Below are 15,142 nucleotides of genomic sequence, written 5' to 3'. Positions count from 1 at the left end.
CATAGCCAGGAAGTCACAGAGCTGCTGTGGAATACAAGAGTATCTGATACTAAGACTCAAACTCCAGGGAATATTCTCATCCTTACAGTCAGGGGAGTGGGGACCTTGTCACCTGGATGTTGGGAGACACCAGAGTAGGTCCTATTGCTATTCTCACATGGGATAGAAGAAGAAATGGAGGTACTGCTCCATCTTCAACGTTAATAAGCAGAGGTACATAGGTGCAATAAATGTTACATAAAAATGCAACAATGGCAACAGTGTATCTTACAAATTGGATTGCCCTCAATTTGTCTGAAAAAAAAAATCTTATGGCAAAGAGTAATGTAAGAAGGAAAGAAAGAATGGGCCAGTGTTGTGGCACAGTGGGTTAAGTCACTGCCTGCAACACCGGTATCCAATAGGAGCTCCAGTTAGAGTCCCAGATGCTCTACTTCAGATCCAGCTCCCAGCTAATGGGCCTGGAAAAAGCAGTAGAAGACGGCCCAAGTTCTTAGGTCCCTTTCATCCATGTGGGAGATCCAGATGGAGGTCCAGGCTCCTTGCTTTGGCCTGCCCAGCCCCTGTCATTATGATCATTTGGGGAGTGAACCAGTGGATAGAAGATCATTTCTCTCTCTCTCTCTCTCTCTCTCTCTCTCGCTCTCTCTTTCTCCCTCCCTCCCTCCCTCCCTCCCTCTTTCCATCTCTGAGTGTGAGTGTTACCCTCCCTGTGAGATCATTTCTCTCTCTCTCTCTCTCTCTCTCTCTCGCTCTCGCTCTCTCTTTCTCCCTCCCTCCCTCCCTCCCTCCCTCTTTCCATCTCTGAGTGTGAGTGTTACCCTCCCTGTGGTAACTATGCTTTCCAAATGAATAAAATAAATCTTTTTTTAAGAATTACCAAGAAGCATGAAAATCTCCCAGAACAACAAAAAAATAAATAAAATGACAGAATTTTGTCAAATCAAACATAGTAAAAGTTAATGGGAATTTTCCCATTAAATAAATTGAAAACTAGTTTAAAATAACTATGCTTAAACCAAAATAACTCCTAAGGATTAGAGAACATGCAAAAGAGAATGAAAAAAGAGAGGATTTTGTAGTGTTAATATTAAACACAGTTGAATTTAAGTTAAAGGAAGGTAGTGAGACAGAGTAGGCAGTGAGTAGTGAATGGTAGGATCCAAAATAAGGCTTTACCAGCTATGAGATGTTACTAAATAACATGCCATGAGGTATATGAGATAAAACTTTTAGAACTACAAAGAGAAGTGGAAAGAAATCAGTAACGGAAGACTTTTTAAAATTCATGATAAATCTCATATTGAAGAATTTAATCTGCAATGCTGATTTAATCAAGATCATTATGGTCTTCACCTTCGATAAATTCATTTTCTTTTCCCGTCCACCAACAATTGCCTTATAAGCAGCCACAAAGAATCCTCAGTGAGGTATTCAGAGTAGAGGATCACACGGGCCATATTCTTTGAGTAGAGATGTGCAAAAGGAATTTGATAACAACAACAACAACAACAAAAGTTGAAGAGCAGCATGAACACACTCAGCCAGCTGGAAATGAACCATGGCCTCCCCACCAGCACCACGTACGCGCAGATCTGCTGCTCTGTCGGAGTGCTGAGAGATTGGTGGTGGTAAAAACTTGGGAGATGTAATCACAGCTGTACCAGGAATGGCTGCAGACACACATGCACGTGTGTGAAGGCTTCTGTCATGCGCTTTACTGACTGAGGCTGGGATTTTCATCTCATGTAAATGCAGGTGTTCCTAGAATAAACCCTATTTGATTACAGAATACAAATAGTTCATCATATGCATTTATTTGAGACTTTTTTTCAGGTAGGAAACATGGATGTTTGTGAACTTGTGGAGGCATGCTCTTCCTGCACATGTGTGTGTGCCTGTGTGTGTGTCCACACGTGTGTAAATACCTATTCCTGAAAGAAAGAAGAATAAATATAAACTGTGCTCACTCACTCCTCCAGATTATCCCTCGAGGTGTCACACAGTAGACCGGAAGGAGGTAGAAGGCTCCGAGAACATGGAGAAATGGAGACTCCTGTCGCTCCTTGGGTCCCATTATATGGGAAGAGCTGAGCACCAGAGCTGAGAGAGGGAAAAGCTGTGTTGGGCTCCCGCCTCTCCTACCTTGCTTTATGCAGCTCTGGTGCTCTTGTTCATGCAGTGTAACTAAGCAACAATGCTTGTCTCTGGTTGACTAACAGCCAAAATACTTGGTGCAGATAATTTAAAGGCTTTGTTAAAGGACATATAAAAAGACCCAAATAATAGAAAAGCATAACATGTTTATGGATGGTGTGTTCTGATACTTTTACTAATTCAGTTGTTTCCTAATATAGTAAAAATTCAGTGTAAGGGTTAGAGTTGTGGCACAATGGTTTACATTGCCACTTGGGGTGCTGGCATCCTATATCAGAATGCCAGTTCAGGTGCTGGCACTGTGGTGTAGCAGATAAATCTGCCGCATGTGGTACTGTCATCTCATATGGGCACCGGTTCAAGTGCTGGCCACTCTACTTCCAATCCAGCTCCCTGCTAATGTGCCTGGGAAAGCAGCAGAGGATGGCCCAAGTTCTTGGGCCCCTGCACTCACATGGGAGACCTGGAAGGAGCTCCTGGTTCCTGGCTTCAGACTGATCCAGCTCCAGCTGTTGCAGTCATTTGGGGAGTGAACTAGCAGATGAAAGACCCCTCTCTCTCTTTCTCTGTGTGTGTGTGTGTCTCCCTCTCTTTCGAGGTCTCTCTCTCTCTGTAACTCTGCCTCTCAAATAAATAAATAAATTTTAAAAACAGTCCCAGTTCAAGCCCCAGTTTCTCCAATTCTAATGTAGCAACCTGCCAATCTGCCTGGGAAAGTAGCAGAATATTGTCCAAGTACTTGGACCCCGACACTCATGTGGGAGACCCAGACCGATCTCCAGACTCTTGCTTCGGCTCAGTCCAGACCTGGCCATTGTGGCCATTTGAAGAATGAATCAGCATATGGAAGGTCTCTCCTCTCCCTGTCACCCTCCCCACACCCCGTCACTCAGCCCTTCAAAAAAAAAAAAAAAAAAAACAACTTTAAACATTCAGTGTAATCCCTACAGGATATTGAACAAAGTATCTAAATAAACATGATCTTCCACAAAAAAGTCAATAAGAAAAAACACATTCAATCCAGTTAAGAAATGGGCAAAGGACTGAGAAGAGAGTTCTTGAAAGAAGAGATACAAATGGCCAACAAGCGTATGAAGAAATGCTCACAGGGAAATGCAGATCAAAACCACAATGAGATATCACCTCACATGTCAGATTGGCTATCATCAGAAAGAGAAAGAGAGTAACAATTGCTGGAGAAAGGGGAACTTTTATATCCTCTTGGTGGGAATGCAAATTAGTGCAGCTACTGTGAAAAACTCTATGGCGATTTCTTAAAAAGCTAGAAATGGAACTGCCCTATGATCCAGCAATCCCACTACTGGGTATATGCCCAAAAGACATGAACACACTGTATAAGATACCTGCAACACCATATCCATAGCAGCAATGCTCACAATAGCAAAAATAGTCAACCAAGGTGTCCACCATGAGATGAATGGATAAAGTAATATGGTATATTGGCCGTGGCTCACTTGGCTAATCCTCCACCTGCGGCGCTGGCACCCCAGGTTCTAGACCTGGTTGGGGTGCCGGATTCTGTCCCAGTTGCTCCTCTTCCAGTCCAGCTCTCTGCTGTGGCCCTGGAGGGCAGTGGAGGATGGCCCAAGTGCTTGGGCCCTGCACCTGCATGGGAGACCAGGAGGAAGCACCTGGCTCCTGGCTTCGGATTGGCGCAGCATACCAGCCATAACGGCCATTTGGGGGGTGAACCAATGGAAGGAAGACCTTTCTCTCTGTCTCTCTCACTGTCTAACTCTGACTGTCAAAAAAAAAAAAAAAAAGAAATGTGGTATATGTACACAATGGGATATTATTCAGCTATAAAAAAGAATGAAATTCTACCACGTACAGCAAAATGGACGTTATTGGAGGACATCATGTTGAGTGACATAAGCCAGATACAAATACTGCATATTCTCCCTTATATCTGGGAGCTAAAAAACAACATAAAAAAATCCCTCCCCCGCAAAACAAAATGTTGATTACCAGGAGCTGGGAGGGGTGTAAAAGAAGCTTGGATGGAAAAAAAGAGGGGGCAGTGTGGTGGCTCGGGGGTTCAAGCCACCACCTGTGACGCGGGCACCCCAAATCAGAGTCCCAGCTGCCGTCCTGGCTGTTCTGTTTCCAACCCAGCCCCTTGCTAATGCGCTTGGGAAGACAGAGACTGATGGCCCAAGTGCTGCGTCCTTGCCTTCTGATAGGAGATCTGGATGGAGTTCTGGGCTCCTGGCTTCGGCCTAGTGCAGTCCTGGCTGTTGTGAGCATTTGGGGAGCGAACCAGTGGATGGAAAATCTCTGTCTCTCTTTGTCTTTCTGTTACTCTGCCTTTCAAATGAATGAATGAATGAATGTTTAAAGAATAGGAGCAGCTGTGTACAGTTCATTAATTGTGACAAATGTAATAATATGAGATGTTAGTGATAGAAGTGGAGTGACAATATATGGGAGCTCTTTGTATTACTACCTCATATTTTTTGTCTTGTAAATTTAAAACTATTCTGAAATAAATTTAAAAAGGGTTTTACAAAATAAAGGAACAGAATGAAGAATCAAGGCTCCATTTATGTTTTTTTAAAGATTTATTTATTTATTTATTTGAAAGGCAGAGTTAGAGGCAGAAACAGAGAGAGAAAAGTTTTCCATCTGTTGGTTCACTCCCCAGATGGCTGCAATGGCCAGAGCTGGACTGATCCAAAGCCAGGAGCCAGGAGCTTGTTCCAGGTCTCCCACACAAGTGCTGGGGCCCAAGCCATTGGGCCATCTTTCATTGCTTTCCCAGGCCATAGCAGAGAGCTGGATAGGAAGTGGAGCACCTGGGACCCAAACCAGCGCCCATATGGGATGCCAGCACTGCAAGCATTGGCTTAGCCCACAACACCACAGTGGTGGGCCAGTCTAGGCTCCATTTAAAAAAAGAAGTGAAGATGGTGCTATGCTGATCAGATTTGAAGATATATTACAAAGAAAGCTATAGGAATAAAAGTATGGGATATGAATGCCGAACCGTATCACTGTGTGTCGTGGATTCTAATCAAACATAGAACACTGAAACAAGTGCGTGAACGGGTGTAGAACCATTGTATATTAGAATGGTTTGGGGTAGAAGAATTAGACTTCTTCCTCCCCTTGTGCTACCCACACATTTACAGCTGGATTAAAAAACCTCAATGTGAAAGAATAAAATTAACAAAGAAAAATGTTCCATGTCATCTTTGACACCTTAAGTAGGAAGGACTTTCTTAAACAGTCCCAGTAATGACAGACCATAAAGGAAAATACTGGTAGGTTGTAAAACATTAACATTAGAATTTCTGGCAAAGATTTGACACTGAGCTGTGACAAGAGTGAGAAATGAACGTCTGTGGTGATGAACCTCTGAAATTCTGCAGTTCAGCAACTGATCACTACCACTCATAAGCCAAGACGGGGTGGGGGGTGGAGGTATAGCTTATGTCTGGTATTAACTGGAAGAATTCAGCAAGAGCATGGGGATTCCCATGTGTATAACAGACCTGTAAATGTCTAATATGATATGGCGGCTCAATGTTTAGGGTTTTAATTAAAACTAAGTTACTCTCCTAGAAATAGTAGGCGATTATGAAAATGTTCCTTGTCTCATGGCTTCAATGTCAACTTACCAAAAGCCAGGAGTAAGTTTTGGACTCCAACAAACAGAAATCCTGGAGGGGAAGATCTGTGATTTTTTTAGGAGCATATAAAACCCTAAAGAGAGCAGAGTCTTGTCTGTTTTGTTGCCTCCTGGAGCCAAAGCTAGAAATTGGGCATCCAATCCAGGTTTCCCATGTGGATGACAGAGATCCAATTACTTGAACCATCACTGCTATCCTCCAGGGTCTGCATTAGCAGGAAGCTGGAGTCAGGAGTTGGAGCTGGGTGTTGAACCCAGGCACTCCGATGTGCAATGCAGGCATATTAACTGGTGTCTCAATTGCTGGGCTAAATGCCGGCTCCTGTTGTTCAATCTCACAGCCTTACACGTAACCATGGATATTAACTGAGGAGAGGGTGGCACTAATTTAGTACTTTACAACAGGAAGATGGACAACGACAGAGCACAATTATTTGAAAACAGGTTTCATTTATGGAACGGCTACTGTGTGTTACACACCGTGCAGTCTTCCACTACCCATGCCCTCCAGCTCTCTGAGGGATTATTGTTCCAGTTGATGATGGCACTGAGGGTCAGAGATGGAAAGTGGTGGAGTCGGGAGTCAGTCCTGCTCCCTCTGACCTGCCCAGGCGTTTGCAGTCAGCCTACCCTGATCACGTTCTCCTCCCTCTTGTTCACTATTTTTGACGCAACTGACCTGCACGGTGCATTTCTTGGCCCCTGAGGCCTTGTGCATGCTTGTTCCTCTGTATGGCCACCCTCCCTTTCTTTCAGAATGCTGCTTGTTAGATTAAGGTTCCACACAAATGGAACCTATTTAATAAGTCGGTTTCTTGTCTGTGTGCCTCTTAAAATAAGAACTCAGTGAAGACAGCCAGCTTTTCTGTCTTGTTCACTAGAGAGACCCTAGCAGTTAGCATCAGGACACAGGCATTAGCAGCTGATTGATGCCTGCACCAATGAAGTTGCCTCCATCCTTGCAATCAGAACTGATTGCTGCACGGGTTCATCATGGCCTACTGCTTGTTTCCCAAGTATGGTTCTCATTCCAGTTTGATTAGCTCCCTCTCTGTGTGCTTCACCACCCCAAGTCTATGAATTCCTTGCAGACTGGATTAAATCTTCCTGAAGCAGTTACCAGTGTTTTTTTTTCCCTGCCCAAGAGAATTTCCTGCCACTGCAGACTCTCCTAGTTGTGTACCCAACATGTAGTCTTTACTTCTCTTTTCCCTGCAAAATGTTTAGGCTTGTCACAGCAATGTGTCCAGCTCTCCTTACCACTAGAAATGGCCCTATGACATAGTTCTGGCCAATCATATATACACTCAACACAGATTTCTCCAGACACTTATGGTTTCCTGATACAAAAGCAATGATATGATTGATCTGTCTTTGCTGTCTCTTCCCTTCTTTTCTTGAACACAAGCATAATGTCCCCCAAATAGCCCAAGCTAGAGCAGCTATCTTGGGCAGTAGGCTATTTTTCAGGATCATGATGAAATACTTGAGGTAGGCCAACTTCAGAAAGAAGAGAGTTTTCTTGTGAAGTGCATAGTTTTGGGAACTGGAGTCCGTGATCAGGCATCCCCATTGATGTGGCTTTTGGTGAGGCTCTCAGGCAGATCACGAATGTTAGGGATGAGGACAGGAGCAAAGCATCACTTCTTGAAACAGGAAGTAGGAGATCTGGGTGGAGCTTAGGCTTTTATGACATCCCTTTCATGAGAACAACCCATGGGTCACACAAGAGCTACCTTGAGTCCTTTCCCAGGGAAGGGCTTTACTTGGTCTAAGTCCCCACCTGTAAAGGTTCCGTAACATCTCACAACACCACGCTGAGGTCAAGCTTCCAATAAATGAGACTGGGGAACCACTCCATGCAAATCACAACACCATGCCAAGGCCAGTTCAAGAGGACAAACGCTAACAGCTCAGGGAGGCAGAGCAAAGCAAGATCTTGGTGGCTTTGCTGAGTAGCTAAGCTACACACCTTGTTATGTGAGAAAAGTTCAAACTTACTTGAATTATTCTAAGTTGGATTTTTTGTTACTTTTAGCCAAAATTATCTTTAATTTAGCTGATATATTTAATTGGTACAATACATATAAACTATATTTCTATGAGTATGTGTAGGTTTTTGTAAATCTAAAATATTTTTGCAGGAAAGTAAATTCACACAATATTTTGAAATACAAGGAGACTAGGACATAGGAATGCTGAGACTAAGTGGTGGAATCAGAAATCAAACCCAAGATTCTCAATAGAACCAGCAGAAGGAGGACCTTTCTCTCTGTATCTCTCACTGTTTAACTCTGTCAAATAAAAAAAAAAACCATGCGTGTGACCTGCCCTGTTCCTCATGACTGGGCATGTGTGCTGCCTCCATTGCCCGTATCTGTTGGCCTAATGGAGAGATGGGGACCCCAGCACAGGCCCTTGCAGACTCTACCCAGGAGGATCCCTGTCTCCTGGGCTTAGTTGCCATGGATTTATTTACCGTGATGGGGGTACAGCTTGTTGCCAAAAACTGCCTACCTTTTCTGGGCACTTCTTTTAGGGGCCACCTCAGAACATCTCCCACCAGTCCTCTTTGATTCTGCTCATTCGCCCAACCCAACATGGGAATGCATTCTGTATGTTTGTGGAAGATCAAGGAGCTTGGGTTCTAATTGCTGGAGCTGATGGAGAGAGGCAGAGGTTAAGGACAGAGAGGCAGACACAGAGTTCTGATTCTGGGACACCTCAGAGGCCCTGGAAAGGGCTTTAGATTTACTCTCAATGTGAAGGAAAATCACTGGTCTGGATATTAGAATGACTGCACCGACTCAAGTGGAGAAAGGACCAGCAATCCTACAGATGATGGCTGAAGTCAAAGCCACGGCAGTGGCTCTGATGAAAAGTCGCGTGCTCTGGACATATCTGGGAGTTAGAGTTCACAAGATTTCTACGTCAATTGGACGTGCGGTTTCAGGGAAAGGAAGCAGCCCAGGAAAGTCCAATGCTTTCGCTTGCATAGCTGCCCTGGGGTGCTGGCTGGTCCATGAGATGACGGACAGTGAAGAAGCTCATCTGAGGTGGGGAGGTGATGAGTATCGAGCAGCTGCCTTTAGTGGGTTAATTTGGAGAAGACTATTGGACATGCATGTGAAAATGTAGTGTAAAGAGGGTTCAAGGTCCCTGTGCCTGTCATCCCAAACATCACATCAAGCATTTTGTGTGGCTGAGGTGAGATGGGGAGCTGTCAGTGTGAACACTGTGGGCTGAGACGTATTTGGAGATGAAGTGAAATAACAGTGAAAACAACAGGCACATGCACTAAGATTTTGTGTTTTCAGTCTCAATTTGCTGCTGAATTTAGCAATGCGATATTAAGAAGATGGTGTGTTTGACTAATTGCCTCAGTGTGAGTCAGTTATTGATTTAAGGAAGAAAACAAAAAGAACGGATTGCCTTTAGGGTTTTCACCAAAACACATGCACAAATAAACATGTAAACAAACACACATATAAACATGGTTTCCATGCACCATGGCAGCGTCATCCGTGGCAAAGGGCTCTGACTGCCTAAAATAGCCGAGCTTCCTGGGTCTGAATCCTGGATTTGCTTCCTAATAGCTCTGTTAACCTCTGTGCAAGTATAAATGTAGGTTGTTCAGATAATTCAAAGACATAATCCCCATAAAGCTCTTAGCCCAGAGTCTGGGACACAGCATCACCCAGTATATATCAGTCGGTTTTTGTATCTGCCATTGTCAGAGGCATGTGGTGCAGACAGATGCAACCCCCTGGGCGCCTGTCTTCACACCCTTGCACTGACGAGCTTATGAGCAGTCGCACACACAGGCACATCTACATGTATCAGACACGCATGTGCACACATGCCTACAGAGCATGTCTTGCATTTTCTCCTATTCTCGCTGCCTGTCTTGCCTGCCTACACTTGATAACATTCCCCTTCAATGCTTTTTAAGAATGGAAAGGTGATTTTCTTTTTCTTCCAAGCACTAGCTGCTGCCCCTGGTGCCTGCCATGGCTCACGGCTGGCTGTCCTCCTGAATGAGCAACAAATACCCTCAGCAAATCACGTTCTCTAAAAATAGACCACCCCGGATGATCTTCAGCTTCAATTCCCATTTCCATGCATCTTGAAGAAGAAAAGAAAAATTCATTCTTTTAGAGCCTCCGTGCTAATCTGTCGCAAGCAATGGGATTTGATGAACATGAACAAATCTCTCAAGGTTTGTGAAATGCCCTAGTTCTGCTTCATCTGTTTATTGGATTTATATAAAATAGAAATGTGAGACTGACAGATTTCTTCAGACACTGCCAATTGAACGTGCACTGTGTTTGGCTTTGTGGAGCCATTTATCAGCAGTATTTTACCTTGTTAATTTAATGCTTGACTTGTCTCTTCTATTTCTACCTTGAGGTGCCTGTGGAGGGATCTAGGGGGTACAAGATACCTCTTCAGTCATAGGCAGTGTGTAGAAACAGGTGCTTTGCTCTTAATACTGCAAGCCCACTAAACTTCTGATGTACATGATTCCTTAAGAGTTCACTTGGCTGTTTGGATCAAGGACCACTCAGTTTATATTGCCCACACTGCTGGATGCATGCTCATGACAAAAATAGAAAAGCAACAGCAAGAAGACAGCAGCACTGAGAATGCATTTTAACATTTGGAACATTAACAGTGTTGGCCCAGTGTGAATGGAGCCCAAGGATGAATTCTGTTTATCTCCTGAAACCTTGATATGCACAAATTGACTCAATTCTGATTTGGACTACTTTGCCCCACTGATTTGAATTGGAAATGGCCAGTCCAACAGGATCTGTTAATACCATGTCATTAACAGCTCCTCTGAAGCCTGCACATGGCACACTTACTCTGGGTTTCCAAACTGGAGCACGCTGACTCTGCAAGAGTATAGGAAGCATAAACCTATGCTTATAGCTTCTGTTCAGTAAAATCAGGGGTGATGGATTTTGCAGATTTCACACTGATGGCCTTGACATCATTCCCTACCCAGAGGCAGCTGCTCTACATAGTTATCATTATTTTCACCTTCATCATCAACATTATTATCAATGTGTCTCATATACCATGTGAAATAAGGAAACAGCAATCATCTGCATAAATTCACTGTGCTCTGTGTGGGTGCCACCATAAAAACTGTACACACACACACACCCTCCCTCCTAAGGCCCACACACAACCATTTAGGTGCTTACAATTGTATCAGGAAACCCACTTCAAGGTGGCTTAAGAAATTAGGATATTACCTCATTATAATAAGATATCCTAGTGCATGGAGATTAGAGGGACAGTTAATTCAGCTGTAGAACAACACTGGTAAGGACTCAAGTTCTTTTTTTTTTTTTTTAATTTATTTGACAGGTAGAGTTATAGATAGTGAGAGAGAAAAACAGAGAGAAAGTTCTTCCTTCCATTGGTTTACTACCCAAATGGCTACCATGGCCGGCACTGCGCCAATCTGAAGCCCTCCCGGGCCACAGCAGAAAGCTGGAATGGAAGAGGAGCAACCAGGACTAGAACCCAGCACCCATATGGGATGCTGGTGCCGCAGGTGGAGGATTAACCAAGTGAGCCACAGCACTGGCCCCTCAAGTTCTTTTGATCATTGTACTTTGCCTTCCTCATCTCAGCCTTAAAGCTGGCTTCTTGCATGATCAAAAAAAGTGGCTGCCTGTTTGCAAATATTCACTACCAGAAGAATACTGGCATCCTCCCTTGTGTCTGTTCTGATCAGCCTAGAAAACCTTTCCTTGCTCACCATTGGACTTCTCATTGGCTAGAATTATATCACATGTCCTTCCTAAAGGAAACCATGTGAAGGAGAATGAAACTGCCCCGACTGGCTTAGACCACTTAGGATTTGCCTCTGGGGTGCTTGGGCTAAGAATCTGGTTACACGGAGAAGGGTAGATATCACAGTGATTAGAAAAGAGACAATCTGCTTAATGCATACTAAACTGATCCTCTGGAAAAAAAAAAAAAAAAAAAAAGAAAAGAAAAGAAAAGAAACTATCAACTCCCAACTTGACTCTCACTGGGATTAAACATGACAATAGGTCTGATCTGATTTCATCATCATTAAAAAAAATCATCTATTATTTTTCACTTTATGTTTCTGTGTGGGAGCAAACTGTTGAAATCCTTACTTAATGTATACTAAGCTGATCTTCTGTATATTAAGATAATCGAAAATGAATCTTGATGTGAATGGAAGGGGAGAGGGAGTGGGAAAGGGGAGGGTTGTGGGTGGGAGGGACGGTATGGGGGGGAAGCCATAGTAATCCATTATTCGTACTTTGGAAACGTATATTCATTAAATAAAAGTTAAAAAAAAAAATTAAAAAAAAAAAAAAAAAGAAAAGAGACAAAGGCTGTAGGGCAGGTGATAAACAGGGTCTCCCAAGCAGACAGATCCCTGGTGGAGGATGACAATGACAGGAATAGTGTTAGGAGAGGGGACAGAAGGTAGAGGAGAAGACAAAATGGATTTGGGACAGCAGGAGTTTATAATCCCCCCCCCTCTTTTTTTTTTTGACAGGCAGAGTGGACAGTGAAAGAGAGAGAGACAGAGAGACAGAGAGAGAGGTCTTCCTTTTGCCGTTGGTTCACCCTCCAATGGCCGCAGCGGCCGGCGCGCTATGGCCAGCGCACCGCGCTGATCCGATGGCAGGAGCCAGGTACTTCTCCTGGTTTCCCATGGGGTGCAGGGCCCAAGCACCTGGGCCATCCTCCACTGCACTCCCTGGCCACAGCAGAGAGCTGGCGTGGAAGAGGGGCAACCGGGACAGAATCCGGCGCCCCGACCGGGACTAGAACCCTGTGTGCCAGCACCGCAAGGCAGAGGATTAGCCTAGTGAGCCGCGGAGCCAGCCCATAATCCCCTCTCTTAATGAATGGCCAGGACCTGTGAACATGGTGGGATGGCAATTCCCTTGCTTAAGTTACACGTAGTCACTCTGATAATTACTCTGTTGGGTCAGGTAAGACTCCAACCTCCAGGCTGGAGTGCACCTGTCCTGCTGGCCTTCAAGAAGTAAAGATCCTTGCTGTGCGAGGAGGCAGGGCACATGGCAAGAACCCAAGGTGGCAGTACTCACTGAGAGTAGCCCTGGACTGTAGCTAGCATGGAAACCAGGACTTCAGCCTTGTGGCTCCAACGATAAGAATTCTTCCGACAACCAGTGGGCTTGAAGAGGATCCCCAGCCTCATGTAAGATTGGAACCCTAGCTGACACCTTAAGTTCATCCTGGTGAAATGCTAGGCAGAAGAGCGGGCATTCCTGCCCCCAAAGAATCTGTAAGCTAGTGCATTTTTGGTTTTTTTTTTAAGCTTCCAAATTTGTGGTATTTTGTTAACAAAACATAGCAAAAGGAAACAAAAACTAAAAGCACACAAACAAAATCAGTCTACCCACTTTTGATCATCGAATGAGTGAGAAATAAAATTTTTTGTTTGAAGCCAGTGAACTTTGGGGATTCATGACTTCTGGTGCTACCTTAAATAAATATAATGACATTAACAGGGTTGTTCTTGCAAAGGCACAGAGGTGCCATCAAATGCACAGGGATAGCGCCTTCCATATCTTGCTGTGGAGATGGTCTCCTGGGGCTGGCCCACAGCGTGGTTGCACCTGCTAATGAAATGGAACTCTGATCAGCTAGGAAGGTGCCTTATTGTCCCCAGATTACCATGCATCTCATTTATGGTGTCTGGCTTGCTCCCGTTAATTGGAACTGAGGCCAGATACATCCAGGTTGATGCCTCTGAAGCCCACCAGGATTGTCTGCCGCATTTATGGAAGAGGAAAGAACTGGGTCTCCAGTCGTGCTTCTGTTTCTTTTTTTTTTTTTTTACTAAAGCAAACATCACTAATATCTAGTCTATTCAAATAAGGCAGTAGGATGCAATTCAGTCTTTCTCAGCCTTAAAATGGCATGTCACATAACTTTTCCAACTGACCTGATAGCCCCATTGAAGTGGATACATACTATGTGCCAGATGACAGTCCCCATTGAAGTGGATACATACTGTGTGCCAGATATGGTGCTAGTAACTGAGATCCACTTCCTCATTACCTCATTTTACGCAACGCTGAGAAGAAAGTGTAAATTCCATTTCTGGATGAAGAACCCGAGCTTATGGAGGTTAACCAATGTGTCTATGATCACAGATTTTTCAATGGCAGAGCCAAGAATCAAATCGAAGTCCATGTGAGTTGTTTATCCATACATGGATTCATTGGTGATTCAGCCAGCACTCACTTTCCAGGCACCGGTTATGGAAGGATTACAAGACAACAGAGCAGGGGTTAATAAACATTTTCTACACGGAGCCAGATGGGAACTATTTCAGGCTTTGAGGGCCATATGGTCTCCGTCACAACCATTCAACTCCACATTATAGTACGCAAATGGCCACAGACAGTTGATAAATGAATGAGCATGGCTGTGTACAAATAAAACTTTATTTACAGAAAAGGAAAATAGGTTTGGCTTGAAGGCTGTAGTCTATTGACACGTGTTCTAAAGCAAGACAGAGACGCCTCCCATCCTGGTGTTCTAAGCACGTGTTCTAAAGGAAGACAGAGAGATGTGCACACAGGAGCACAGTGCAGGTCATATGGCAGAAGCTGTGGCCAAGCCTGGACCACCTGTCTCAGTTCCCTGCAGCTGCAGAGTTGGTGCCTGCAGGCTCACAGGGAAGGGAGCTGCTCCAACCAAGGTCATGTCCTTTCCTGGGGGGCCTGGCAGGTGGATGTGAGGATAGGCTTCGTGCTCTTTCCCCACGTAGGCCCTCCGGCCTCAGAGCAGATGCCCTTGGTGTGACTGCACTGCAACCCATCCTGTCTCTGCCTGCACCTGCTTCCCTGGGTCCCGTCCAGGGCTTTTGTGCTTAAGAGCACCTGTCAGTTAACTCCTTGCCTGGGACCGCCCATCTCCGAGTCTGCAGTGAAGCAGATCTAAGCAGGCCGTGAGCCCAGCCTGTGGGGAGGGGATAAGGGTGAGAGTTGAGAAGAAAGCCTTGTGACCAAAGTTGTGTCTTAAAGCGCTACGGGGACCACACTGCTAGAGGAGACAAGAAGTAGGAGTGGGAACAAGTCTTCTGGCCAGAAGGAAGGGCAAGGAGAAGACTCTGAACAAGAAGCACACGATGCATCCTGGAACCAAGTGCTGGAGTGTGATGTGTGCTGACAGGGAGGCAAGGGCCAGGTCACGCCAGGCCTTTGAAGAGCCTAGAGACAGATCCTCGTGGAAAAGGGGATCCTTCTCCACCTTCTCTCCATGAAGTGGGAGAGTCCGCACTGGCGTAGCTTC

At 44.7% G+C, this 15,142-nt stretch overlaps 1 protein-coding gene across 3 annotated transcripts in view; it reads right to left on the bottom strand.

Annotated features, from left to right (window-relative positions):
* STAC (SH3 and cysteine rich domain) overlaps positions 1 to 15,142 on the bottom strand; it is a 147,026-nt gene that overhangs the window by 101,326 nt on the left and 30,558 nt on the right. The window lies entirely within an intron of this gene.

Source organism: Oryctolagus cuniculus, chromosome 4 (genome assembly GCF_051225735.1).
Source record: "Oryctolagus cuniculus isolate XC-2025 breed Fujian yellow rabbit chromosome 4, ASM5122573v1, whole genome shotgun sequence".
In the NCBI taxonomy this organism is placed as follows: domain Eukaryota; kingdom Metazoa; phylum Chordata; class Mammalia; order Lagomorpha; family Leporidae; genus Oryctolagus; species Oryctolagus cuniculus.
This window is presented reverse-complemented; position numbering and strand designations above follow the sequence as displayed.